This window comes from Ambystoma mexicanum, chromosome 5p (assembly GCF_040938575.1).
Source record: "Ambystoma mexicanum isolate Mex_15411 chromosome 5p, UKY_AmexF1_1, whole genome shotgun sequence".
In the NCBI taxonomy this organism is placed as follows: domain Eukaryota; kingdom Metazoa; phylum Chordata; class Amphibia; order Caudata; family Ambystomatidae; genus Ambystoma; species Ambystoma mexicanum.
The window spans coordinates 276,659,893-276,686,406 of NC_090930.1; the positions used below are offsets into that span (position 1 = coordinate 276,659,893).

A 26,514-nucleotide genomic window follows, 5' to 3' on the forward strand; every position below is an offset into this window, starting at 1 on the left:
GTGGGTTAAGGATGGACGATTTTACATGGAAATGTTATTTTAAAATGGTAATTTAAAATAATGTGTTTGGCATGATGGTTATCACCATCAATATGTATATTCAGTGAAAAAAACATTTCTGATGTCATCTTTGATGTTGTGGGTGTTAGTCTTAGCAATGCACGTAGGTGGTGCGAGTTATGGTTGTTTAGCCTTCCATATGTAGGGATTGTGAATTGTTTTTTGGTTTTACTGTGAACTATAACGGCCCAGTAACAAAGTTTTTTCACTGAATATACAATATGTATATATATGCAGTGAACAAAAACAAAGGGGCGAACATGTCATGTCGTCAGTGGTGTCATCAATGACATTTGTAATGGCATCCTTCATGTTCTTGGGGATAGTGGTAGCAGTGCACAGTGCTAATGGCAGGAGTGGGTGCTTAGCCTACCATAACTGACGAATTTCAAGGGTTTTTAGGTTGTAATGTGAACCGTAATGGTAGGCTAGAAATGTTTTTTTAGTGAAGTGCACAGGTTTTTGGTAGGTCAATATATATATAGATATAAAGATACCAAACACAAAATAAACATGTAGTTAGTTATACAAGAACATGCAAAGAAGAAGCATCACCGTTATTACTGCCGCAGAAGACATTTTCATCTTGGCCACTACGACACTGCTTTTTAGTGCTTCTTCTCTCTATCAGGGCATATCCCTGCTTATTTCAGTTATGGCTGCCCTCAGCCGAAGAGCAGATCACAAGTTGAAAAGGCCAAGAGTGGGAAAAAAACAGCCAGAAGTGGAAAATCCCAGCTTCTGTCTCTTTGCATTCATTCCCACGACCCCTTATCACTGCACCTGCAGAGTGATCGGACTCCCTTTTCAGTTCGTCCTTCAGTGGACATACCATGACTATTCTCCACAGTAAGTCCATTCAGCAACAATATTTGTGACCTTGCTTTGCCTTCGCTGCTGAGATGCACATTGCTGAACTCACGAAAAACATAGGCTTTATTACAGTGATGGAAGGTGAATGTCCAAGATGGCTGTGCACCGGCACCATGCTGTTTTAGCTCGAATCTCGCATAAGCATTATACTTCACCCCTTGGACACTCAACTACCATAACCCAATGGAGGAGTAGGAGGTAGCCATAACCGTCGGACCATGCTCCACAAATGCGGAATACAATAATCGCAACAGCAAAGACCAACTACCAAAGCAGAAGCACCAAAAATCCAAGCAAGAGCCAAGCCACCTGTAGTGCCTCAGGAACCCATGCAAACAAATCCTCTCACCAGCTCCCAGCCCTGCTTTGTGTTACCTGGGCCGCCAGTTCTTGTTTTAATATGCCTTTCAATGGACCGGGAATGGCCAGATCAAAGCAACACATGCCTTCCATTGTCTCACAACCCAAATTATGTTTCAAGAACAAATAATCCATAGCCGCCCTATTTTACAAAATAGCCTTCCGAATATTTCTATTATCTAATAACAATTCAGTTAAAGCCTGTGAAGTCTCATTAAGGCCCTTAACTACAAGGCACGCTAACTTCATCATGGTTTTGTAACCCCCATCTGCTAACCCCCAGATCCCAATTATAGAAATCGCTAACACCAACACTTCAGTCTCAGAAAGCAAATGCACATCCGAATTACAGTCGGGCGAAAGAGCAGTATAGGAGGCAGCACGTGTAACACACATAGCCATAGGTTGCAAAGGGAACATCATTAAACCGAGACGTGTCAAAGCACAGGTGCCACCCGAAATATTAGCAGGAATATATGAATAAGTAAAGTTACCGCAGGAAAATAACCAACCTGGAGGAAGCTTTACATGATTCAGTTGACTAGCAGTTAACAGAGTAAAATTGCACAATATGTCATTGGATACATGAATACAAACACTCATTTGTCTCGTACATAAGCGCTGCTCAAAATCCGTTATTTTTTCATTATTGTCCAGATCTCATTGTTGGCATTTGCCAATATTAACTGGATCACAAGTCATTTGGTAACAAACGTCCACGGGAGCAATGCCATGGATAAAAATATGAGTCATGTTTTTCCGTTTGTGGGTTGTGTCCGAGCATAATTTACAATATTCATAAACAGAAAAAAGATTTCTGAAATCCGAAGGCTCTACCAAAGAATCATTATGCAAGACCCCGAACAAAATCTTCAAAATTGAAGCGGGTGTCGGAATAGCTACTAGACATGTTGAAATCAGGTTTGCAGAATTATGCACGTCAGCTAGACAGAAATGTGAGATGTTCAAAACATGTTGGGCCAAATACACCCAAACGTTTTCCAGTTGCCTAACAAGGGCTGAATAGCCATGGTGTGAAAAGGATATAGAAATTTCAGAAGGGGGCAAGAGTAAGACGCTACGTTGCTGCCCTCTTCTTTTTCTCAGTATGCCACGATAAGCTGCAACAGATGCATTATTAGGTGCAAGGCTGGTGATAGGTGTATCATTGCTTAGCCAGATCCCTGTATTTAGCGGGAGAATGGAAACGTCTGCCACATCCTTCGGCGTGTCCTCAGAGCCTCACAAATGCACTCCACCATGCCTCACACAGGCACTCAGCATACTCAGGATCTAAAACATCAGAATTTAAAAAACAGAATATCAGCAGGGTACATTATTCACACAAATAACATTTGTCAGCAGGAATATGAGACCATTTTCTTTTGCCTGGTTCCATTACGAGCACCACCTGATCTTCTCCGGCTGCAATTACATCCGCCAGAGCAGGCGGGCCATTAGGCTTTTCAACCCATACTTTGGCACCTAGGATCATTGTACCTGATGAGCCAAAACACTTGTCCCCACAAATAGTTAATATCGTGGGTGGTTCTACTTTCTGTACCATGGGTAATTTGACAGGCACCAATATTAAGTGGGGCACTCGATCCCCTTTTTGTATTGGCAGCATATTTTCACCACTGTTAATGAGGATGACCTTGATCACACCTTTATAATCTGCATCAACAATCCCCCCTAGCACTTGAAACCCCTTTAAAGCTACACCAGATCTCAGAGCAATTAATCCCATATGCTCAGATGGACTTTGCACTCCGATTCCAGTTTCATTCACCACAATACCTCTTGGTTCAAGGCAAATTTCTTCTCTTGCATGCAAATCCACCCCAGCTGACTCAGAGGTGGCCCAATAAGGGGCTAATGCCCCAGGAGATATTTCCCAATATAGAGTTTCCATTGCTCTGTTTGGTCTCAATTTTAAGGCTGGCGTTAACATGGGCATCAAAGGAGTTTCACCGTTCACAATGGGGCGGTTGTTAAAAATCGGAACTCTGGCTAGCACACGTTCTCGCCATCCTTTCAAGGTACCATCACCTGTTTTACTCAACTGTGCTTTCAATAAGCCATTCATTCTTTCAATCAACCCCGAAGCCTCAGTTATAAGGGCATGAAAAATCCATTGAATCTCTTTTTCTTGACAATAGTCCAGAACCATCTTCCCCTTAAAGTGGGACCCATTGCCGCTTTGGATTTGAAGGGGGGATACCATAATACACTGCCACTTGATCCAACAATTTAATCGTGTTCAATTGAGTAGCTCTTTTACATGGCAATACCATTAGGTAACCAGAATAAGTGCCCACAATAGTACCATCATATTGACATCCTCTACTAATAGGCATGAGACCAATGTTATCAGTTTGCCAAATTTGACCAGGTAATTTACCTCTCTTTAATGTGCCATGAATTATATGTGGAATAGATCACTGTTTTTGATGTTGACACATGGGGCACGGCAAGATAATTGTTTTTACAATTTCCAGCGGGATGCTGACTCCTCTGTCTTGGGCCCAGCTGATAGTAGTCTTCTCTCTGGGATGTCCAGTCTTCTGGTTAGCCCATTTGGCAATTTCTTCCAAATCCTCATCCTCAGCCCTCGTGTCCATGCTTTCAGTTTTTGCATTTTCATCTGCAACAGAATTGAACCATCGTTCTAATGAATCTGTTGCGCAATGTGCATCTATGTGATATACAGTTACTGTAGTATGCATTAGCATCTCGCCAATGTCTTTCCACAATTCTTTTCCCCACACTTCTTTAACATGAATTTTCCATCCATTATTTTGCCAAGTCGGCAACCACACCTTTAACCCATTTGCAACGAACCATGAATCCTTATCAAAGTAACAGCTACCAGGCGCCTCTTGCTTTAAAGCCTGATATACAGCATATAACTCTGTGAACTGGCTACTCTTCCCTTTCTCTGATGTGATTAGTATCTTTCTCGAGTTGGGATTGTATGCTGCCACTTTCCAGTGTCGCTCTATCCCTATATGTTTGGCCGAACCATCAGTGAACCATGCATGCTCAACTTTTTCCTTTGATAATTCCCCATATGGGATCCCCCACTTCACTGGGGATTCCTCACTAATCACCCCTCTTTCCGGTTCCATGTTTACCACCGGCACTCCAGCTAATTGCTCATGTAATTTTGCCACACCACCCTTCCCAGTCTAGGCACGATCTTGAATGTTCCATTTCCATTTAATGATACTAGCTTCTTGCGCATGCCCAATTGGATGTGTTTTAGGGGAGCTCAGTACCCACTGATAATTGGTATTTCTGGTCTGAGCATTAGTTTTATTTTAAAGTGTTTTTATTGGCGTTTCAACATGTAACAAACATATACAAATTATGAATACGTTATAGAGGTTGGGTGGGAGGGGAGGGGAAGAAGTGAGAAGAGGGAGAGAAGGGGGAGTGAGGAGGGGCGGTAATCGAAACAAAACTTTAAACAAACAAAGGTCGGAGCGGTCCCGCATCTTCTTGTGGAGCTGATCAGTCGGCCATTCGGAGCAGGTATAAGATTTGCCTTTCGGAAGAGCTGCAGCTGCTAGGTAGGAGAGGTCAGAGCCTCATGAGACGTGGTTCCAGTTATGTGTCCAGTGTCTTGGATGGGATGGTGTCGTTCACGGAGGCTTGTCATCCGATGGGTGGAACATGTCCCATAGAAATGCCTTCCAAGCTTCATAGGTCATGATCGGGTCTTCTCCAGTCTTGGCTATCCCCTCCCCCCACAGCCTTCTTTCTGCCTCCGACCAGTGTTCCAGTTCTTTGCACCACTTGGCGTAACAAGGGCCATTTGAGGTTTTCCATGTCATGGCAATTGCCCTTTTAGCCAATATGCAGGCCATGCCCTAAGCTTGACAATGTGCCTAAACTTGCTTATCCGGGGGTAGGAACCTAACAAACATTCCTTAGGTGTCCATTCGTAGCGAGTCAGGCCCGCCCCCCTGCACGCCTGTCGAATTTTGGTCCACATGTTCTGTATTTTAAGGCAGCTCCAGAACATGTGCACCATCCCCGCATCCTCTGAGTGGCATTGGGGACACAGCGGGGCCGGGGGTTTGCTGAATTTCGTGATTCTGCTGGGGGTCATATAAGTTCTATGGAGAACGTTCAGTTGAATTATCCTGAATCTAGCGTTTCTCGATACTTCCCTGGGGTACTGTAGAATCCTTCCCCATTCCTGTTCCGTGATGTTGGTGCCCAGATCTGTTTCCCACATGCTCTTTAGAACTTCACTCCTAGGGTTAGACCTGTCCGTGAGCTGGGCATATATCCTGGCGGTTGGTTTCAGCTGTCCCACAGGTTGTGCAGTAGGGTTAGAGTCGAACCCGGTTCTGGTTCCTCCGGCCATTTACTACATTTCTTTTTTTGCCACCTCTCTGATTTTCCGGTAACGGAGGTGCTGGCCCTTGGGGAGTCCATCGTCCTTTACGAGGGAATCGAGTTCACGGAAGGAATTTTCAACATACATATCCCCCCAAGTGTAGGCGCCATGTCTTTCCCATAGTCTTGTTAGTGCCATTTCCTCTCTGCTGGAGCAGGTGTCAGCATTGAGTGGTGTCTCTAGGGAGTATGGGTTCACCATCTTCTGTAACTTCAGTACTCTGTCCCATACTTTACGGCCCAGTTGGATGAGCATTGGAGCTTTAGCCGAATGTTTCCAGTGGACCCATAGAATTTCCTTGAGTTGCACCGGTGCGTTTAGGTGACCTAAGAGGTCGGTCTCAGAGGTGGAGTCATCAGCTAGCCATTTCGCCACAAAGGTGAGTTGGGCAGCCAGGAAGTATCGCTCCAGGTCGGGGAGCTGAACTCTGTGTAACGCTCACCTGATTCTCGCAGAGGCGCCGGTCTTGACTGGGCGACTACCGTATCTTCAAAGGTGATGTGTAGCACCCGGTTGGCTCTTTGGGCTGGACCTCTGTGCACTGTATGCCTGACGTGTAGAGTAAGATGTCTGCAGATAGAAAATATGGGGTTAATGAACTGGGGTTATTGGGGTGTCCCTATCTCTTTCCTCTTCTCCTCTCCTGTAGACCCCCAAAGGTTAACGCTCTCACCTTAGGTAAGTGAATGCCAAGCTCTCCATCTGCCTCGGGGCAGGGTGCTGTAGCCAGTTTCTTCACTGGATAGGTAGCACAGGCCTCTTGACTTCAGAGGACTGCTGTCCGTCGTTTACTGCACGAACGGTAAATTTCGAGTCATTCAAATGTCTTTTTAAAGTCTTTAGTAATGATGTCTCTTGTTTTGCAGGGTTCCGGCGATGGCGGATGACGGGCTGAAGTGAGTTGAAGATGGAGCCCGTGTGATGAATAGAAGCGCCTGGAAGCACGTGAGTAAGCGCTTGTTGCCTGTTTCACGATGCGCTCTAACTGTCTTTTTATTTTGCAGATACGGGTTCGGAGCGGCTGCAGGGTGCCGGAATACCCACTGGATTAGATGTGGAAAGGAGTAATGGCACGTGAGTATTAAAGTTCCCCAATGTCTTTAAACGCACCTTGTTTTGTCTTTCAGATGCGGATGCAGCGCCGAAGGCCTCCGGAGCGTGCGAAGAGTTGGTAAGCTTTTGTCTTTCAGATGCCGGAATGCAGTATGAAGACCTCCGGAGCGCACGAAGAGTAGGTAAGCCTTTGCCTTTCAGATGCCGGAATGCTAACCTGTTCTTTCTTGTCTTTATAGGTGTTGCTGAAGACTGGATTCAGGATGGTAAGCCTTTTTCCTTAGGCCCAGGACTGGATGCAGAAGACACGATGAGCGTCCTGCTGCAGAGGGTGCAGAATAACGCAAAGCAAGATTCATCCACCGGGTGTGGTTTATATAGCCTCCTGTAGTGCTTAGGTGTCTCCTTCCACAGCCACGCCTAAGTAAGAAAAGAGTTCCTGGTAAGAAAAGAGTTCCTGCCTTCCAGAAGAGTTCCAGTGTTCTAAATCTAGGGAGTGGCTCCAGCCCCACCCAACAGGAAAAGTAGTTCCAAACAGAAGAGGATCAGAGGCTCAACTGGCAGGCAAGTAAGCAGCATGGTCTGCTGCAGGTAAGTCCACCCAAGCATTATGAGCCCGGCGCTTCCAGCGCTGGGACTGGGCATATTTATGAGCCTGGTGCCACTGGCGCCAGGACTGGGTCCAAAAGGTCCCAATTGGGACTGGTTGGCACTCGGAACCTGGGTTATGGATCTGCTTCCAAGGGAGTTGGGAAAACCCTGACCTTTTGGAAGCAGAGATCATGACACTCTGCCTCCCTTGTACGGAAGCATTAAGGTGTTTAGGGCTATTTTGTGCCTGGAGCCCCCCCACACCAAATCCTTCAATAGTATGCCCAGCAGCGGAAAAAAGTAGCTAGTATGTAATAGTGGATGTTTTGGAAAAAGTAGAGGAAGCCTGGTAACACTATCATCTTAGCGATGGCCACTCGGCCCATCATTGACAGCGGGAGCCTGGTCCAGAACCTTGTTGAGTTTTTGAGTCTTTGAATCACCACCAGGGTGTTGGCCCCATGTGTTTGTTCGGGGGGGTGCCAAATATTGATGCCCAAATACCGGAACGTGTGTGGTGCCAACCCTATCCCAACTTCCAGAAGAGCTGACGTCAGGGTCCCCACCATTCCCACCAGCGGGCATATGCAGGACTTCTCTGGCTAAATGATATCCCTGATAACATTACAAAGTTGTTCAATACTTCCAGGATTGTTGGTATATTGAGCTTTGGGTCTCACAGGTAAAGTAAAACGCCATCTGCATATAGCAAGATCACATTGTATCGGCCCCCGATGTTTATGCCAGCATTGAAAAAATAATTCTGATGAATATTGCCAGTGGTTCTAGGCCCAGTATGTACAGCATAGGTTAGAGGGGGCATCCCTGCCTGGTTCCCCTCTGTATGTCCCAAGGTGCAGACACCGTTCTGCCGGCTTTTACCCTTGCCCTAGGCGTTTTGTATAGGGTCTCGACCCAGCGAATAAAGTGTCCGCCCAGGCCAAATTGATTCAGGGATGCCAAGAGCCACTCCCAGTATATGGAGCCGAATGCATTAATGTCGTCTAGGGAGACCACTGCGTAGGGTTCCTGTGAGCCTGTTGTGTGCGCTATGATGTGTTGCAGCCTACGTAGGTTTGCTGTTGTGCTGGGGCCGGGGACGAACCCGTTCTGGTCGTCGTGTACCAGGGTCCCAATGACTTTAGATAATCTGCTGGCCAGTATGGTGGTGAGGACTTTTATATCATAATAAAGGATGGCTATGGGCCTGTAGGAGCCACAGTCAGCAACTGGCTTCCCGGGCTTGGGTATGGGGATCACAAGGGTTTCGTTCATGCTGCTTGGTAGCACTCCGGTTTCAAAGGCCTCCTTGTACACCTCATGGAGAATTGGAGTTAGCTCAACAGTGAATGTTTTATAGAATTCTGGGGGCAACCCGTCGCTCCCTGGGATCCGACAGATGGACAGCGTTTTTATCGGCTCCTGAATGTCATCAATGGTGAGCTCTTGGTTCAATGTTTCCCTCTGGGCCTCCTCTAGGGTGGGGAGGCCTATTTCATCTAGCGTATCATAAATGTCACCCTGGGGAACTACGGAGTCGTGACTATAAAGTTGTGAATAAAAGCGTTGGAATGCCCCATTAATTGTTGCTTGAGTTGTGTGTGTGGTCCCCGTTTGGTCTTGGATTTCAAGGATTGGGGTTTTTGGGTTCTCCTTTTTGCACAACCATGAAAGCAGCCTGCCTGGTTTATTGCCCTCCGAATGGGCCCTAGTGGTCTTCGCTATGTAATCAAATTTGGCTAGTCTGGACCAGGCCTCCCGGCAGTTCAGCCTTGCTGCCGACAATCCCCTCTCGAGTTCTGGTGACTTGATGGGCGAGGCCTCTAGTCGTCTGATTGTCTCTTCGCCGCCCTCCAGTTCCTCCCTGAGTGTCTTCCGGATCCCCCTAGCGCTAGCAATTATATCCCCCCTTACTACTACCTTCAGGGCCTCACAGACGGTGCTCCATTTGATCACACTGCCCACATTATTGTCCATATATTCCACTATTTTGTCAGGGAGCTCCTCTCTGAACGCCTCATCCGTAAGTGCATCCGTTGGCATCCGCCAAATCGGTATAGGTGGCCTGGGGCCCCTTGGTTTCCACACCAGGAGGAACGGGGAGTGGTCGGATATAGTTCTGCCTAGGTACGAGGCAGATTCTATCTATGGCAGATGTGTTTTGTCTATCAGCAGGTAGTCTATACAAGTATATACCTCATGTGGGGATGTGTAGTACAAGAATTCCCTACCTTCAGGATGCAGGTCCCGCCATACCTCCGACAGGTCCAGCACTTGGAGAGTCTTCCGTAGGGCAGAGGGGTGTTGGTTAATTGGTTGCGTCGGAGGAGCAGATCTGTCAAGGACGGGATCACAAACACAATTAAAGTCGCCTCCCGATATGAAGAAGGAGTCTCTGTAGGGGGCTAGTTTTTGTTGAAGCTTGGTGAGGTAAGCCGCGGTTCCGCAGTTGGGGAGAGATGTGTTGACTAGGCACACCTCTGTCTGCTCAATGCTGCCGCAGAGTATGAGGTACCTGCCCTCTGGGTCGGCTTCTTTGGGCCAGAGTTTAAAGGGAACATTGCCGTTGATCCATGTATGGACAACCCTGGAGTATCTGGAGTACGTCGCTCCAAAGCCCTGTCCTCCCCACCAGTCAAGGATGTGGGAGTCAGCCTCCCCAGTGAGGTCTGTTTCTTGGAGCATTGCGATGGAGACATGCTTTCTTCTCAAAAAGGATTTTATCCTGTTTCTGCGGATATAGGTCCCCATCCCTCTGATGTTCCAAGTTAGTATCTGAATGTCAGCTGCCATGATCGCAGGGTTGGCACCCCGGCTGGTTGCGATATGTCTTTCGGCTCCAAAAGTGGATTAAGTTGGGGACTGCAGGACCTTTTGACCTAAAACAACAAATAAAACAAACCAAACTTGTCCAACTGGACCAACTGCACCCAGAAAATGTGCAGGATCTGCTTTGCTTAGGTGCCGCCACCCTGCCAAGGCCCATCCGGGTCAACTTGAGCGGGTTTGGTGCATCAGCGGTATGCTGTCACGAGTCCGTTCGCTGGGGAGGTGTTGTAGGTCGGTCTGGTGGGTAAACTCCCTTCCGCCTTATGTTGTGCTATCCATGGTTCGGTTCGTGTCAAGTGTTCATTGGGTCCGGCGAGCTGATTACGGTATCTTCTCCTCATTATCTGCCAGGTTATTGCGTTCTAGCCACATGGTGGCAGTCGCCGGAGATTCCAGGAAAATTGCTCTGCCTTTGTGGATTATCTTGAGCCTCAAGGAGTACATTAGCATATACTTGATGTTCAGCTGACGCAGTCTGGCTTTGATTGGGATGAATGAGTTCCTTGCCCTTTGTACTAAGGGCGTGTAGTCCGGGTAAATGGCGATTCTGGCATTACCCCTTCTTATTTCACCTCCTTCCCGTGAGAAGCGCAATATGATGTTTCTATCTTGGAAATTCAGAATTTTGGCGATTATCGGGCGTGGGTGAGATCCCGGTGGCAGTTTCTTCTGTAGTGACCGGTGGGCTCTTTCAATCGGGAAGCCTTGTGAAAGGTGGGTTGCCCATGTTTCTTGTTGTATGAGAGTTTCTATAAAGTTGGTAGGGTTGGAGCCCTCCATTCCCTCGGGAATACCGAGTAGGCGCACATTATTGCGTCTGGAGCGCCCTTCGGCATCCTCCGCCCTTTCTTCCAGGCATTTATTGAGCTTCTCGAGTTCTTGAACTCTGCTTTGTATATCCTTGAGGGTTTCTGTGGATTTCCTTCTGCTCTGCCTCCGTGGTGGATACGCGTTCCGTAAGGTTCCGTAAATCTTGGCGCATCAGCATCATGTCCGTTTTCACCTCCCCAATTTTTGTGTCTATGAAGGAGCGAATACCACTGATGGCTTCAAGTATCTGATTGTCTTTATCTTTCCCTTCAGGTGCCGTGGCATCTAAACTTGGCTCCTTGGTTTGTTGATCCAGATCTTTGGGTTTGCCGGCAGAGAATGACTCCATGATGGTGTTATTGGCTTTGCCTTTGGTGTTCGGCATGGTCGCCTGTAGTATACGGGATCACTCGCAGGAGCGCTGTGGGGTGCCGCTTGGAGTTTAGTTCTGGATCTAAGTCTTCTGTGTGGGTCGCAGAGGGCAACCTTCGGGAGGGGGTCCGTGTGTGCCCAGGGGCGCGTGCTGAGTGGTCCCAAAGGGCGGCACTGGAAATAGCAGGCGGGCGGGAACAGATGTGGCAGGTGTTCTTTTCTTTGGTGCCGTGCCACCCCTGGAATACGAGGTTGCCCAAAGCAGTGGTCTTATAGTTTACCCCACCTCCTCGGGGGATTCCTAGTATTCGATTGCGATTATGGGTTCTGTCCAAGCTGGTCCTGGTGCTTCTCCCGGAGTGTGGTGAGAGCCGCTAGTTGAGTGTTCGAGGTTGACTCTGTCACGCACCGCGCTGCACTCCTGGGTGCAGCACGCGCCGCCAAGCCAGTACACGGGCCGCCCGCTGGGGGAAGTTGGGCAGTTGGGGTGATCTGAGTGTGAGTCCCCTTGGAGTGCTGGTGGGGGACTTCCCGGAGGGACCCAGGCGCTGTTCCCATTGGGGGCCACCCTCTGCATGCGCGTTTTCCCCTGGGATCCACCTGGGGGGTGCCATTGGGGCCGGCGGCCTGATCCACCAAGACCGCTCTTGTCGCAAGCTGTCCGGGGGGGTCCTCCAGGGGTGTTGGTGCGCTCTCCTTCCTAGTGGGCCGGACCGCACAGGGGGTCCACTGAGGGTGAGGCCGCCGATCTCGCCTCCCACAATGCTGTGCCCGCCGGCCGCAGGCACCAGACCGCCGGCACTTCAAGAGTTTCGGGGAGGGTGGGGAGATGCCGATGGCAGGGTAGAGATGTGGGCTCTGTCGGCGCCTCCCGATACAGGCCAGCGGGTGTCAGAGAGTTTTAGGTTCGGCCCCTCCTCTGCCAGATCTCAGCGCGGCGTTGCGGCCACCATCTTCAGACCCAGGGGGTCTTGGTTCGGACGCCTCGTTCTCGGAGTGCCGGCTCCGATTTTTCTGGGGAATGCCTCACCGGGGTGCAGGATCGGTTGGTGCTAACAAGCATACATTTATGTATGCAAAAACATATGCCGAACTGTGTTTTTAAGGATCAAAAGGAGGATCAGGGCAGGAGCGCTGGAGAAGCACGTCTTCAGGCAATGGTCCCAGGCCACACCCCCCCCTGGTCTGATCATTAGATCATGACCCACCGTCATCTGTTCTGTATCTATAAGTGCCCAGTAACATGCTAGAAACTGATTCTCAAAGGGAGTATATCTGTTGCAGTCATCCGGCAGCATTCTACTCCAAAATCCTAAAGGCACCCATCTCCTGTCTTGTTTTTCCCATAGACTCCAATTGGCATAGATATCTTCTACTGATACATTTAGCTCCACTTCTCTGTCCCTCAATGGCCACAAATCAAGCACTTTCTGAATAGTGTTACTGGCCAATTGGAACGCTTTTTCCTGCTAGTCACTCCATTCGAAATTGAATTTCTTATGCGTCACTTTATAAAGGGGTGCCAAAATCTGTCCTAGATGTGGTATGTGCTGTTTCCAGAACCCGAACAGCCCAATAAATTGTTGAGCTTGTTTCTTAGTTTTCAGGGTTACATACTCAAGGATCTTTTGCTGGGCTTTTGACACCATTTCACAGTGCCTGTTATGCCATTGTATTCCTAGAAAAATTACAGTTTCTGCCAGACCTTGTGTTTTGGCGTCATTAATCTCCCACCCTTCCTTGCACAAACCATCCCTGATAAGTTCCAAGTGTATTTGCACACTGTTCTCATCTTTACCCTGAATCAATACATCGTCCATATAATGCACGATCTGTACATCCGGTTTGCATGGAATTTTGTCTAAATGTTCTGCCACCAGCCGGTGACAGATCGTTGGACTATGCATGTAGCCTATTGGTAAAAGTTTAAACGTATACTGCCTCCCATTCCAGGAAAATGCAAACTGTTCTTGACATCCGTCAGCAATGGGTACGGTGAAGAAAGCATTAGCTAAATCCAACATCGCATACGAAGTGCCTTAAAATTTTTGCACATTTTCCACTACAGTCACTGCATCCGGTACCGCCGGTACTAGCGGAGAAGTATGTTTATTCAATTTGCGGTAATCAACTGTCATTCTGTAGCTACCGTCTGATTTTTTTGACAGGCCAAATTGTATTATTCCAAGTCGTGGGTACGGTACCTAACACACCGGCTTACACATATCCTTTGATGGTTTTAGAGATTTCCTTCTGGCCCCTGAGAATTCGATATTGTTTCAGCGACACTCTTGGTGGCTATCGGACCTGCACCAGGGGTATTTTTAACCGTCCCACTATCACAGGTGTGCAAGTGAAAGCACGCACCGCAAATTGGTATAGCTTACCTTCTAATCCGAGGGTCAACCCTTCCAACATATAGAACCAATAATGTATTCTGGAAGGGGAACAATTAAAAGTATCCTTTCTCAAATGACCAATGTTCATATCAACTTTGGTTTGGACTGCAGGGGTCTCCTTGCCCCCAATCCGTAATCCTAAAATGGCTTTGAATCTAGAGAGATTCCCGTGTATGAATGAGGCCTCCGCCCCGGTATCAATTAAGTCTCAAACCTCTTGAGCGTTTCCCGATTGCCAAAATAATTTCACTTTCACATGAGGTTGACTGTCCACCTTAATATGGGCCGTTGTTACCGGAGTTTGACCCCCATCCTATTGGCATTTGGATTCTCTTTCCACCATGGCACTCACAATTTTTCATAAATCTGCATAAATTGGCTGAGATGGGCAGATTCATTGGAACACTCCTCATCTCCCCCCTCTGCAGGTGGTCCAAACTGATCCTCCTCCTCCTCCTTCTTTGGTTTAAGTACCTCCTGTCTTTTCACTTGTTTGTAATGCTCCTTCGCATCCAGGGCCCGTTTAGTTGATACATTTCCCGAATTTCAATCCCATCAATAGCCTCCCGCGGCACTCCATCTTTCAGTAGAGCTAGAAACATATCCTTTCTGGATACACAAAAGTCTCGGCTATCAAAACTTTTGCCGGGAGTGCACCTTTCACTACACCCCTCTCTTTCGCGCTCCCTGGGTCGTTCTTATGGTTTTTCCCATTCATCTAGATCTAATAATTGCCTAATAGCACCCCCCACCTCATCCGTTATTTGTTGTCGGGCCGTGTGCTGGAGGCCCGCTCGGTCCAGAGGCTGCTGCGTCCCTGTTGCTGCTGGAGTGAGGACGCCGCGGACCGACCCGTCCGCCAAAGGAGCGCAGCCGACAGCACCGGAGGATCCAGGCCGCCCAGTCGCAAGCAGTCTGGGGGGGGTCCTCCAGGGGTGTTGGTGCGCTCTCCGTCCTGGTGGGCCGGACCGCACAGGGGGTCCACTGCGGGCGAGGCCGCTGATCTCGCCTCCCACAATGCTGTGCCCTCCAGCCGCAGGCCCCAGACCGCCGGCACTTCAAGAGTTTCGGGGAGGGTGGGGAGATGCCGATGGCAGGGTAGAGATGTGGGCTCTGTCGGCGCCTCCCGATACAGGCCAGCGGGTGTCACAGAGCTTTAGGTTCGGCCCCTCCTCCGGCAGATCTCAGCACGGCATCGCGGCCGCCATCTTCAGACCCAGGGGGTCTTGGTTCAGACACCTCGTTCTCGGAGTGCCGCCTCCGATTTTTCTGGGGAATGCCTCACCGGGGTGCAGGATCGGTTGGTGCTAACAAGCATACATTTATGTATGCAAAAACATATGCCGAACAGTGTTTTTAAGGATCAAAAGGAGGATCAGGGCAGGAGTGCTGGAGAAGCACGTCTTCAGGCCATGGTCCCAGGCCACGCCCCCCCTGGTCTGATCATTAGATCATGACCTACCGTCATCTGTTCTGTATCTATAAGTGCCCAGTAACATGCTAGTAACTGCTTCTCAAAGGGAGTATATCTGTCTCAGTCATCCGGCAGCATTCTACTCCAAAATCCTAAAGGCACCCATCTCCTGTCTTGTTTTTCCCATAGACTCCAATTGGCATAGATATCTTCTACTGATACATTTAGCTCCACTTCTCTGTCCCTCAATGGCCACAAATCAAGCACTTTCTGAATAGTGTTATTGGCCAATTGGAACGCTTTTTCCTGCTAGTCACTCCATTCAAAATTGAATTTCTTATGCGTCACTTTATAAAGGGGTGCCAAAATCTGTCCTAGATGTGGTATGTGCTGTTTCCAGAACCCAAACAGCCCAATAAATTGTTGAGCTTGTTTCTTAGTTTTCAGGGTTACATACTCAAGGATCTTTTGCTGGGCTTTTGACACCATTTCACAGTGCCTGTTATGCCATTGTATTCCTAGAAAAATTACAGTTTCTGCCAGACCTTGTGTTTTGGCGTCATTAATCTCCCACCCTTCCTTGCACAAACCATCCCTGATAAGTTCCAAGTGTATTTGCACACTGTTCTCATCTTTACCCTGAATCAATACATCGTCCATATAATGCACGATCTGTACATCCGGTTTGCATGGAATTTTGTCTAAATATTCTGCCACCACCCGGTGACAGATCGTTGGACTATGCATGTAGCCTATTGGTAAACGTTTAAACGGATACTGCCTCCCATTCCAGGAAAATGCAAACTGTTCTTGACATCCGTCAGCAATGGGTACGGTGAAGAAAGCATTAGCTAAATCCAACATCGCATACGAAATGCCTTAAAATTTTTGCACATTTTCCACTACAGTCACTGCATCCGGTACCGCCGGTACTAGCGGAGAAGTATGTTTATTCAATTTGCGGTAATCAACTGTCATTCTGTAGCTACCGTTGGATTTTTTTGACAGGCCAAATTGTATTATTCCAAGTCGTGGGTATGGGACCTAACACACCGGCTTCCACATATCCTTTGATGGTTTTAGAGATTTCCTTCTGGCCCCTGAGAATTCGATATTGTTTCAGCGACACTCTTTTGGTGGCTATCGGACCTGCACCAGGGGCATTTTTAACCGTCCCACTATCACAGGTGTGCAAGTGAAAGCACGCACCACAAATTGGTATAGCTTACCTCCTAATCCGAGGGTCAACCCTTCCAACATATAGAACCAATAATGTATTCTGGAAGGGGAACAATTAAAAGTATCCTTTCTCAAATGACCAATTTTCATATCAACTTTGGTTTGGACTGCAGGGGTCTCCTTGCCCCCAATCGGTAATCCTAAAATGGCTTTGAATCTAGAGAGATTCCCGTGTATGAATGAGGCCTCCGCCCCGGTATCAATTAAGTCTCAAACCTCTTGAGCCTTTCCCGATTGCCAAAATAATTTCACTTTCACATGAGGTTGACTGTCCACCTTAATATGGGCCGTTGTTACCGGAGTTTGACCCCCATCCTATTCGTATTTGGATTCTCTTTCCACCATGGCACTCACAATTTTTCATAAATATGCATAAATTGGCTGAGAGGGGCAGATTCATTGGAACACTCCTCATCTCGCCCCTCTGCAGGTGGTCCAAACTGATCCTCCTCCTCCTTCTTTGGTTTAACTACCTCCTGTCTTTTCACTTGTTTGTAATGCTCCTTCGCATCCAGGGCCCGTTTAGTTGATACATTTCCCGAATTTCAATCCCATCAATAGCCTCCCGCGGCACTCCATCTTTCAGTAGAGCTAGAAACATATCCTTTCTGGATACACGAAAGTCTCGGCTATCAAAACTTTTGCCGGGAGTGCACCTTTCACTACACCCCTCCCTTTCGCGCTCCCTGTGTCGTTCTTATGGTTTTTCCCATTCATCTAGATCTAATAATTGCCTAATAGCACCCCCCACCTCATCCGTTATTTGTTGTCGGGCCGTGTGCTGGAGGCCCGCTCGGTCCAGAGGCTGCTGCGTCCCTGTTGCTGCTGGAGTGAGGACGCCGCGGACCGACCCGTCCGCCGAAGGAGCGCAGCCGACAGCACCGGAGGATCCAGGCCGCCCGGTCGCAAGCAGTCCGGGGGGGTCCACCAGGGGTGTTGGTGCGCTCTCCTTCCTGGTGGGCCGGACCGCGCAGGGGGTCCACTGCGGGCGAGGCCACCGATCTCGCCTCCCACAATGCTGTGCCCGCCAGCCGCAGGCTCCAGACCGCCGGCACTTCAAGAGTTTCGGGGAGGGTGGGGAGATGCCGATGGCAGGGTAGAGATGTGGGCTCTGTCGGCGCCTCCCGATACAGGCCAGCGGGTGTCACAGAGCTTTAGGTTCGGCCCCTCCTCCGCCAGATCTCAGCACGGTGTCGCGGCCGCCATCTTCAGACCCAGGGGGTCTTGGTTCAGACGCCTCCTTCTCGGAGTGCCGCCTCGATCTTTCTGGGGAATGCCTCACCGGGGTGTAGGATCGGTTGGTGCTAACAAGCATACATTTATGTATGCAAAAACATATGCCGAACAGTGTTTTTAAGGATCAAAAGGAGGATCAGGGCAGGAGCGCTGGAGAAGCACGTCTTCAGGCCATGGTCCCAGGCCACGCCCCCCCTGGTCTGATCATTAGATCATGACCCACCGTCATCTGTTCTGTATCTATAAGTGCCCAGTAACATGCTAGTAACTGCTTCTCAAAGGGAGTATATCTGTCGCAGTCATCCGGCAGCATTCTACTCCAAAATCCTAAAGGCACCCATCTCCTGTCTTGTTTTTGCCATAAACTCCAATTGGCATAGATATCTTCTACTGATACATTTAGCTCCACTTCTCTGTCCCTCAATGGCAACAAATCAAGCACTTTCTGAATAGTGTTATTGGCCAATTGGAATGCTTTTTCCTGCTAGTCACTCCATTCGAAATTGAATTTCTTATGCGTCATTTTTTAAGGGGGTGCCAAAATCTGTCCTAAATGTGGTATGTGCTGTTTCCAGAACCCAAACAGCCCAATAAATTGTTGAGCTTGTTTCTTAGTTTTCAGGGTTACATACTCAAGGATATTTTGCTGGGCTTTTGACACCATTTCACAGTGCCTGTTATGCCATTGTATTCCTAGAAAAATTACAGTTTCTGCCAGACCTTGTGTTTTGGCGTCATTAATCTCCCACCCTTCCTTGCACAAACCATCCCTGATAAGTTCCAAGTGTATTTGCACACTGTTCTCATCTTTACCCTGAATCAATACATCGTCCATATAATGCACGATCTGTACATCCGGTTTGCATGGAATTTTGTCTAAATGTTCTGCCACCAGCCGGTGACAGATCGTTGGACTATGCATGTAGCCTATTGGTAAACGTTTAAACGTATACTGCCTCCCATTCCAGGAAAATGCAAACTGTTCTTGACATCCGTCAGCAATGGGTACGGTGAAGAAAGCATTCGCTAAATCCAACATCGCATACGAAGTGCCTTAAAATTTGTGCACATTTTCCACTACAGTCACTGTATCCGGTACCGCCGGTACTAGCGGAGAAGTATGTTTATTCAATTTGCGGTAATCAACTGTCATTCTGTAGCTACCGTCTGATTTTTTTGACAGGCAAATTGTATTATTCCAAGTCGTGGGTACGGGACCTAACACACCGGCTTCCACATATCCTTTGATGGTTTTAGAGATTTCCTTCTGGCCCCTGAGAATTCGATATTGTTTCAGCGACACTCTTTTGGTGGCTATCGGACCTGCACCAGGGGCATTTTTAACCGTCCCACTATCACAGGTGTGCAAGTGAAAGCACGCACCGCAAATTGGTGTAGCTTACCTCCTAATCCGAGGGTCAACCCTTCCAACATATAGAACCAATAATGTATTCTGGAAGGGGAACAATTAAAAGTATCCTTTCTCAAATGACCAATTTTCATATCAACTTTGGTTTGGACTGCAGGGGTCTCCTTGCCCCCAATCCGTAATCCTAAAATGGCTTTGAATCTAGAGAGATTCCCGTGTATGAATGAGGCCTCCGCCCCGATATCAATTAAGTCTCAAACCTCTTGAGCGTTTCCCGATTGCCAAAATAATTTCACTTTCACATGAGATTGACTGTCCACCTTAATATGGGCCGTTGTTACCGGAGTTTGACCCCCGTCCTATTCATATTTGGATTCTCTTTCCACCATGGCACTCACAATTTTTCATAAATCTGCATAAATTGGCTGAGAGGGGCAGATTCATTGGAACACTCCTCATCTCCCCCCTCTGCAGGTGGTCCAAACTGATCTTCCTCCTCCTTCTTTGGTTTAAGTATCTCCTGTCTTTTCACTTGTTTGTAATGCTCCTTCGCATCCAGGGCCCGTTTAGTTGATACATTTCCCGAATTTCAATCCCATCAATAGCCTCCCGCGGCACTCCATCTTTCAGTAGAGCTAGAAACATATCCTTTCTGGATACGCGAAAGTCTCGGCTATCAAAACTTTTGCCGGGAGTGCACCTTTCACTACACCCCTCCCTTTCGCGCTCCCTGGGTCGTTCTTATGGTTTTTCCCATTCATCTAGATCTGCTAATTGCCTAATAGCATTCACCACTGTTGTATAATATCCATGACAAATGACAGGAAGCGTGTTGACTCTTTGATGTCTCTTTATTCAACAGCAGACATCTTCATGGTATGTAACTGTGCACACAAAGAATAATGGGTGGACAACAGGCCCTTTAACATGTGGCTGGCTGTGCCACGAAGTTCTGTCCTTGATTAGGCTCTGGGGCCTAATAATCTGTGAGGAGCGCTCAGGACGCGTCTTCTTACATCCCCTCCTCGCTCCGTGTGTCCCGCCGGAGCCGGGGGGCGAGGCTTCCGCCCACGGACGAGAGCTCGCGGCTCTCGCGATATCTCTACACACCTCCCCCTGATAATGCAAAGGCAGTTCATTGCAATACATAGTCATTGTATCTCACCGGTCTTCTGTGCTCCCTTCTTGGCCGATCGCCTTTCTCGCTGTGCACATCATGCTGTTCATCTTCTCGCTCTACCGTGGGTGCATCCGCTTCCAGCTCAGTTTCTTCCCCTTCTCTACCCTCGGTCACCGGCTCACGTTCTTCCCCTCTCTCATAGTCCATTTCTCCTTCGGCTTCAGATCTTTCCAGGGTCTTCTCTCTCTCTTGCCTCTTCCCAAACAAGGCTACTCTTTCCATGTTCCATGTGCGTCCATCTTCGGTGCGGACATGGTTGGTTCCTCGGTGAATCACCTTTACGGGTCTGCTGAACCGTGAGCCTGTGATTTGATCCTTGGTCGGTAGTCGTATTTTGATCCAGTCTCCCTCTTTGACATCTGACCCTTGTGTGGTCCTTCTTCTTTTGTCACTCCATATTTTCATTCGTGCCTTGCTTTTTTCTATTCTCCATACCACTTCCGACATGTCCACTTCTTCATCTTCTCTTACTTTGGCCAACCATGGTGGCACTAGTGTGGAGGCTGCTCCCCTCCCTCTCAACATGCGAAACAGGGATATTTGAGTGATCCCGTTGGGAGTCAGCCTGTGAGCCGCTATGGCCTCCTTTGCTGTTTTGAGCGGGTCCATCCCTGAGGCAGTTGCTAATTGGATGGCTCCCTTGATGAACCTGTTGGCTCTCTCGACAAGCCCATTGGCTTGGGGATGATATAGTGCTGCTTTCTTCTGGTGTATGTGGTGTTTCTTCAGGAATAGTTCCATGTCCCTGGAAATCAGTTGTACCCCGTTGTCCGTCACCAACTCATTGGGGAGTCCTTCCCTCTGAAAGATGGCGGTGAGGACCTCTATTACTGTCGCGGTGGAAATGTTGGGAACAAACTCGGCCTCGACCCATTTTGATAAGTAGTCCACTAGCACTATGCCATACCGATGTTCGGGCGCCATCGCCTCCAATGGTCCTAGAAAATCTAGACCTACTTTTGACCACACCGCTTCTGGGACCTCAGTGGGGATCAGGGGCGCCTGTCTGATCTTTAGGCGCTTGTCACTGTTTAGACACTCATGGCATCTCTCGATCATGGTGCGGATCTCTTGATCCATGGACAGCCACCAGTAGGCTTCTCTCACTCTTCGACGTGTCATGGTGTTTCCCAGGTGGCCCGCATGGGCTCTGCAGAGAATGGTCTTTCTCATACTCATGGGCGGGATTATCTGGTCCGACTTCATTATTATTCCGTCGGTCTCTGAGATCTCATCTGCCACTTTCCAATAAGGTCTCATACCCTCTGGCATTGCTTTCTCATTAGGCCACCCGTTTCTGATCCACTCTCTGATCCTCGCCATGGTCGGATCCTTTCCATCTTCTTCCATCCAGTGTCTCTCACTGAGTTCTAGGTAGTCTGGCGCTTTGAGATCTGTGATGGATGCTACAATGCATTCTTCTTGCAGGAAGGTGGTGGCATTGTCCTTGCCCTCTGGCAATCTTGACATGCAGTCCGCCTGCGAATTCTTCCATCCCGAGATGTGTTGCACCTCAAAAGTGTACTCCTGCAGTTTGGCTGCTATGTGTGCTAATCTGGGCGTTGATACCTTCGTGCCTCCTGGGCTGAGCATGTGGGTAAGGGGTTTATGGTCCGTCACTAACTTAAATTGTGTGCCCCACACATATGTTCTGAAATGTTCTACGGCCCATGCACACGCTAGCATCTCCTTCTCTATGGTGGAGTAGTTTTGTTCGGCTGATGATAAGGCCTTCGAAGCAAAAGCTACCACCTGTTCCGTGTCGCCTTTCTTTTGAGTTAAGACAGCTCCTAGTCCATATGCACTGGCGTCCGTAGTGATGACTGTACTCCACTCGGGGTTGAACGGTTGCAAACACGGTGCTTCTACATATGCCGTTTTATGCTCTCCACCGCTTTCCTTTGGGGTTCTTGCCACGTGTACTCAGATCCCTTTTTGAGGAGTTCGCGGAGCGGGGCTGAGGTTTCTGAGAATTTGGGAATGAATTTGGCATAGTACTCCGCCAACCCAAGGAATGACCTCACTTCATCTTTGCTGGTGGGTTCCGGTGCTTTCATTATGGCCTGCATTAAATTTTGTTTGGGACTTATCCCTTGCTCGGATATCCTGTACCCCAAATACTCGACTTCTTTCGCCTTGAATACGCATTTTTCATGCCTTAATCTCACTCCCGCATCCTGCAGTTTGGTGAGGACTGTTCAAAATGTGGCATCGTGTGTCTGTTCATCCCCCGCATAGACGAGGATGTCATCCTGAAAATAGGCCATGTTTCTGACGTACCGTAGTAGGGCATCCATCATGCGTTGCTGAATGCTGAAGCCGCTGACGATAAGCCGAATGGCATTTTGGTGAACTGGTAAGTTCCAAACGGGGTGATGAAGGCGGTGAGGGGTTTGGACTCTTTGTGCAATTGTATTTGGTGGTACGCATTCCTCATGTCCAGTTTAGAGAATATTTTGGCTTCCTTCATCATGAGGATGAGTTCATTGATGCTCGGCAGTGGGTAGCTGTCTGTGATAACTTCCAGGTTTAGGCTGCGAAGGTCGATGCAAACCCTTAGCTCTTGTGAGTTTGGTTTCTTTATAAGTACAACTGGGCTCAGCCACTCTGAAGCTTCAATTTCTTCGATGACACCATCCATCTTCATTTTGTTCAGTTGACTTGTGAGTGTGTCTCTCGCCGTTGCTGGTACCGGCCTTACTCTATTTTAACTGGGACAGCGTTGGTTTTGAGCAATATTTTATAGACAAAGCCCTTGATATGTCCCAGCTCCTCCGAAAATAGTTTTGGATAATCACTTTTCTCTACTGGTCCACTCCTCCCGCAGACTGACAGTACCTGATCTTCCGTGCTGGGGTCCAGTCTGATTTTCAGCTTATCCTGGTCGTCCCACCCTAAAACCGCCGGGCCTTCTTGACTGAAGTAGACTTTGGTGATGGTTTCTCTACCTTTGAACTCCACTTTCCCTTTGATGTAGCCCAATAGGTCTACTGACGCCCTGCCAAAAACCGTAGGTTTGTGCCGTGTAGTGAGCACTCGGACTTTTTCTGTCCCCATCATCTCTTTGTACGTGCGCAGGGGTATTATGGTGAGATCGGAACCTGAATCTGCCATAACTCTTGTTTCCAGCCCATTAATCTTGATGGTACAATGGGGTTTTTCTCTTCTGGCCCGTGGACTGTTCACCATGATGACTGTAGGTCTTCCTTCATCTTCGGAGGACGATTCCCTTTCCCTGTTGTGATCAGTGTTTACGCTTGTGATTTTCTTGTTGCGCCACCGACACACAATCGAGAAATGACCAATTCTTTTGCATACCGAGCACTCTTTGTCTCTGGCTGGGCACTCTCTGTCGAACGCCAGGTGTTTCGTGCTTGTGCACCTGTGGCATTTCAGTGGTTCTTTCTTTCCCCATTTCCCTTCTTTCAAGTCGGATACCTGTCTCTCTTTCTTCGGGCGGAACGCCACTGCTTGTATTTCAGCGGAACTGTGGCCTCCTGCGAGTTCTTTCCTTCTCCCAGCCGTTTCCTCGACCGCTCTCGCAATTTCAATCGCTTTATCCAGCACCAGTTCCTTCTCCAAAATGAACTTGTCTTGTACTTTCCTGCTGTTGGTGTGAACCACCAGCATGTCGCAGATGAGGCTCTCTGCATTGTTACCGAAGTTGCACAGTGCCGCCAGTCTCCTCACGTCCCCTCCTCGCTCCGTGTGTCCTGCCGGAGCCGGGGGGCGGGGCTTCCGCCCACGGACGAGATTTCCTGAGAGCTTGCGGCTCTCGCGATATCTCTACAACCACCTCACCCGTTATTTTGACGGTCATTCCTACTAATAGGGTCATCATAATATTCTTATATGCCGTGTGGGGGCAGTTTAAATAAGGGTATTTCTAGCAGAAACGGATAGGTTTACTAACCCTATATGTTCTGGGGTCTCCACATGAATGGCTTCTATCATAGCATGTTCCCATACCCTTTGAATGGCCTCCTTCAACGTATAACACTTTCTCTCCTAGGTCGGCCAATCTGACGTAATCGGATACTTGTGATTACAACCATGGGCTGCTAATTGCAGGAGAGACATTTGCCCCTCATCTCCATTAGCCTCACGAGGAGGGTCTACACGCAGGAGTTCCTGTATCTGGACCCCCTGCGTTATTGGTAGAAACCTAGGAGAATCTGTCGCATCTACCAGAATACCCGCTGTCCCTCCATCAAACAATCAAACCATCCATGTTAACAAGGATTCACCAGCTGTCTGTTTTAATCGAGTGATAATCTCCTCAACCTCTTGTTGTGAATAATCTTCAAGTGCGGTCAAATCTACCACACCTCCTCCTGGAACTATTGGATGACGACCCATCCTAATATGCAGTACTGGTTTAACCGTTGCCTCTTTCCGGCCAGGATCTGGCTGGGGAACAGCCTCTAGCTCAGAACCACTATCGGTACAAGTGCTATCAAATAAATCTCTGTCTCACCGATCGGGGTCCCAATCCATTCCTGCGGAGGCAATCAGAGGTGCCACTTTCCGCAAATGCACCCTTCCCCGTCTTTTCCGATATTTATAGCGGGCAACCCTCACCGCCGCCCACTCAGCAACTGCTTGATATCTGTCTGCCTTATCATGATACAATTTCATTTGGAGCTGCTGCATCAGCGCAATCTGTTTTTCAGCCGCCACCTCCTTCTCTTATCTTTCAACATTTGCTTGTATGTCTACATTCTGCTGGTGCATTTTCCGAGACTCATGCAACAGAATCCAACCTCTTCTTCCCAGAGCCGAACACTCTTTCCCACCGGCTCCAGAAATAGGCATTTTACCACCTCGTCCGGGCTCGCCTCTCCTATACTGGTATCCCAGGTCTTGCTCAACGCTCACCACATGCCCACGTTTGTGCAACTTTATCATATGGACTCTTAGTTCACCCCGGAATAGTTACCTTGAGACAGTCTCCGCCTGCAGAACTTCCCTTTTTCCTAAATAGGGAACTCATTATATCAAATGGATGTTTCACTTCCCCTATAGATAATGCCTCAACACACACACACGTGCATAAATTAATTTCAAAATGCAACATAGGGATACAGTGTGGAGAATCAGCTTTGATTGTTTACATATCTAAGTATTTCCTAGAAGAGGTTGTTAAGTACATCCTTTACACAATTGACGTTGGCATGGAGACCGTCCCGCCCTCCCGTTGTCATGGGAGGGTGGGACGTGAGGCGTACATGCGCCGACTCTCACGAGCTGGGACATGACACCGAGCACCTGTTTCCATGACAACAGTTAAAAACAAGGAAGAGCCGCGCATCCTTGCGGTTTCGCGGTTTAGCTTCCATTGTTTCCGTGTAACGAACAGTGAAGGTAAGATTAGCTGATATGAAAGCCACGCAATTGACCGTCTGTATTTCTTTATTTTGTTTTTTTATTAAAACATCTATTTATTAGCATGTCAACAAATACAAATCACATCAACATAATACAAGGGTTTTTTAGATTTTAGCAGAAGCATAAACACATCATTCAACTACATTCCAATAAGTATACAATGCAAAGCAAACATTACAATCCAACACACCCCCCATAGCGACACTAAATCACTTTCAGTGTATGTAAAAAACAAGAGTCTCAAAAAATATAACCACCCCTCCTATCAGAAGACATACATAGACACAAGACTCCACGTAGACCAACACCAAACTAATACACTAAGCAAGAGAGCAAAGAAGAAAGATAAGAAAAATTAGAAAGAAAAGAGGGAAGGACCGTCTGTATTTCTGGCGGGTCGAGTACTGACACATGTTTGCTTTATAGGCACTGATTTCATTGTATAGGCAAGATAACAAATACGGTAGTCAGATGAATACTAATGTTCACAAACTCTGATTGGAATTTTTCTTTCCTCTTTTTTACTTTGGATGATGAAATATTTGGAAAACTGGGCGTTTTTGATATGTACTCTATCTATAATAATTACGCTTCTAGATACATGATTTAATTTGTTTGTTTTGGTTGAAATGATTTCATGTATAATGATTAAGGTTGACATAGCCCTGAAGATGGTGTGCTTCACACAGAAATGCATTGGCTCTTTGTATGAATCAGACCACTTTATTTAATGACTGCCTCAACCAAACAAAACAGGAATGTGAATAAAACATTGTCTGCATTTTATATAGGAACCTGTGTTTCTTATTTCGAAAACATTTTTGGAATAACTTTAACTATACCGAAATCAACAAAAAATACTAACAATAATTGAATATAAACTATATGATTGTAAAAGAACAATATACATATATAAAAAAGTTTTTTTTG

General features: G+C 47.8%; 1 long non-coding RNA gene across 1 annotated transcript in view; it reads right to left on the reverse strand.

The window, feature by feature from the left end:
• Positions 1-323: 323 nt before the first annotated feature.
• Positions 324-26,514, reverse strand: part of LOC138480906 (uncharacterized) — a 145,931-nt gene continuing 119,740 nt past the window's right edge. The window contains exons 2-3 of the long non-coding RNA XR_011274162.1: positions 3,698-3,940; positions 324-2,586 (exon numbers count right to left, since the gene is read on the reverse strand). This is a non-coding gene — a long non-coding RNA (uncharacterized lncRNA). The remainder of the gene's footprint in view (positions 2,587-3,697; positions 3,941-26,514) is intronic.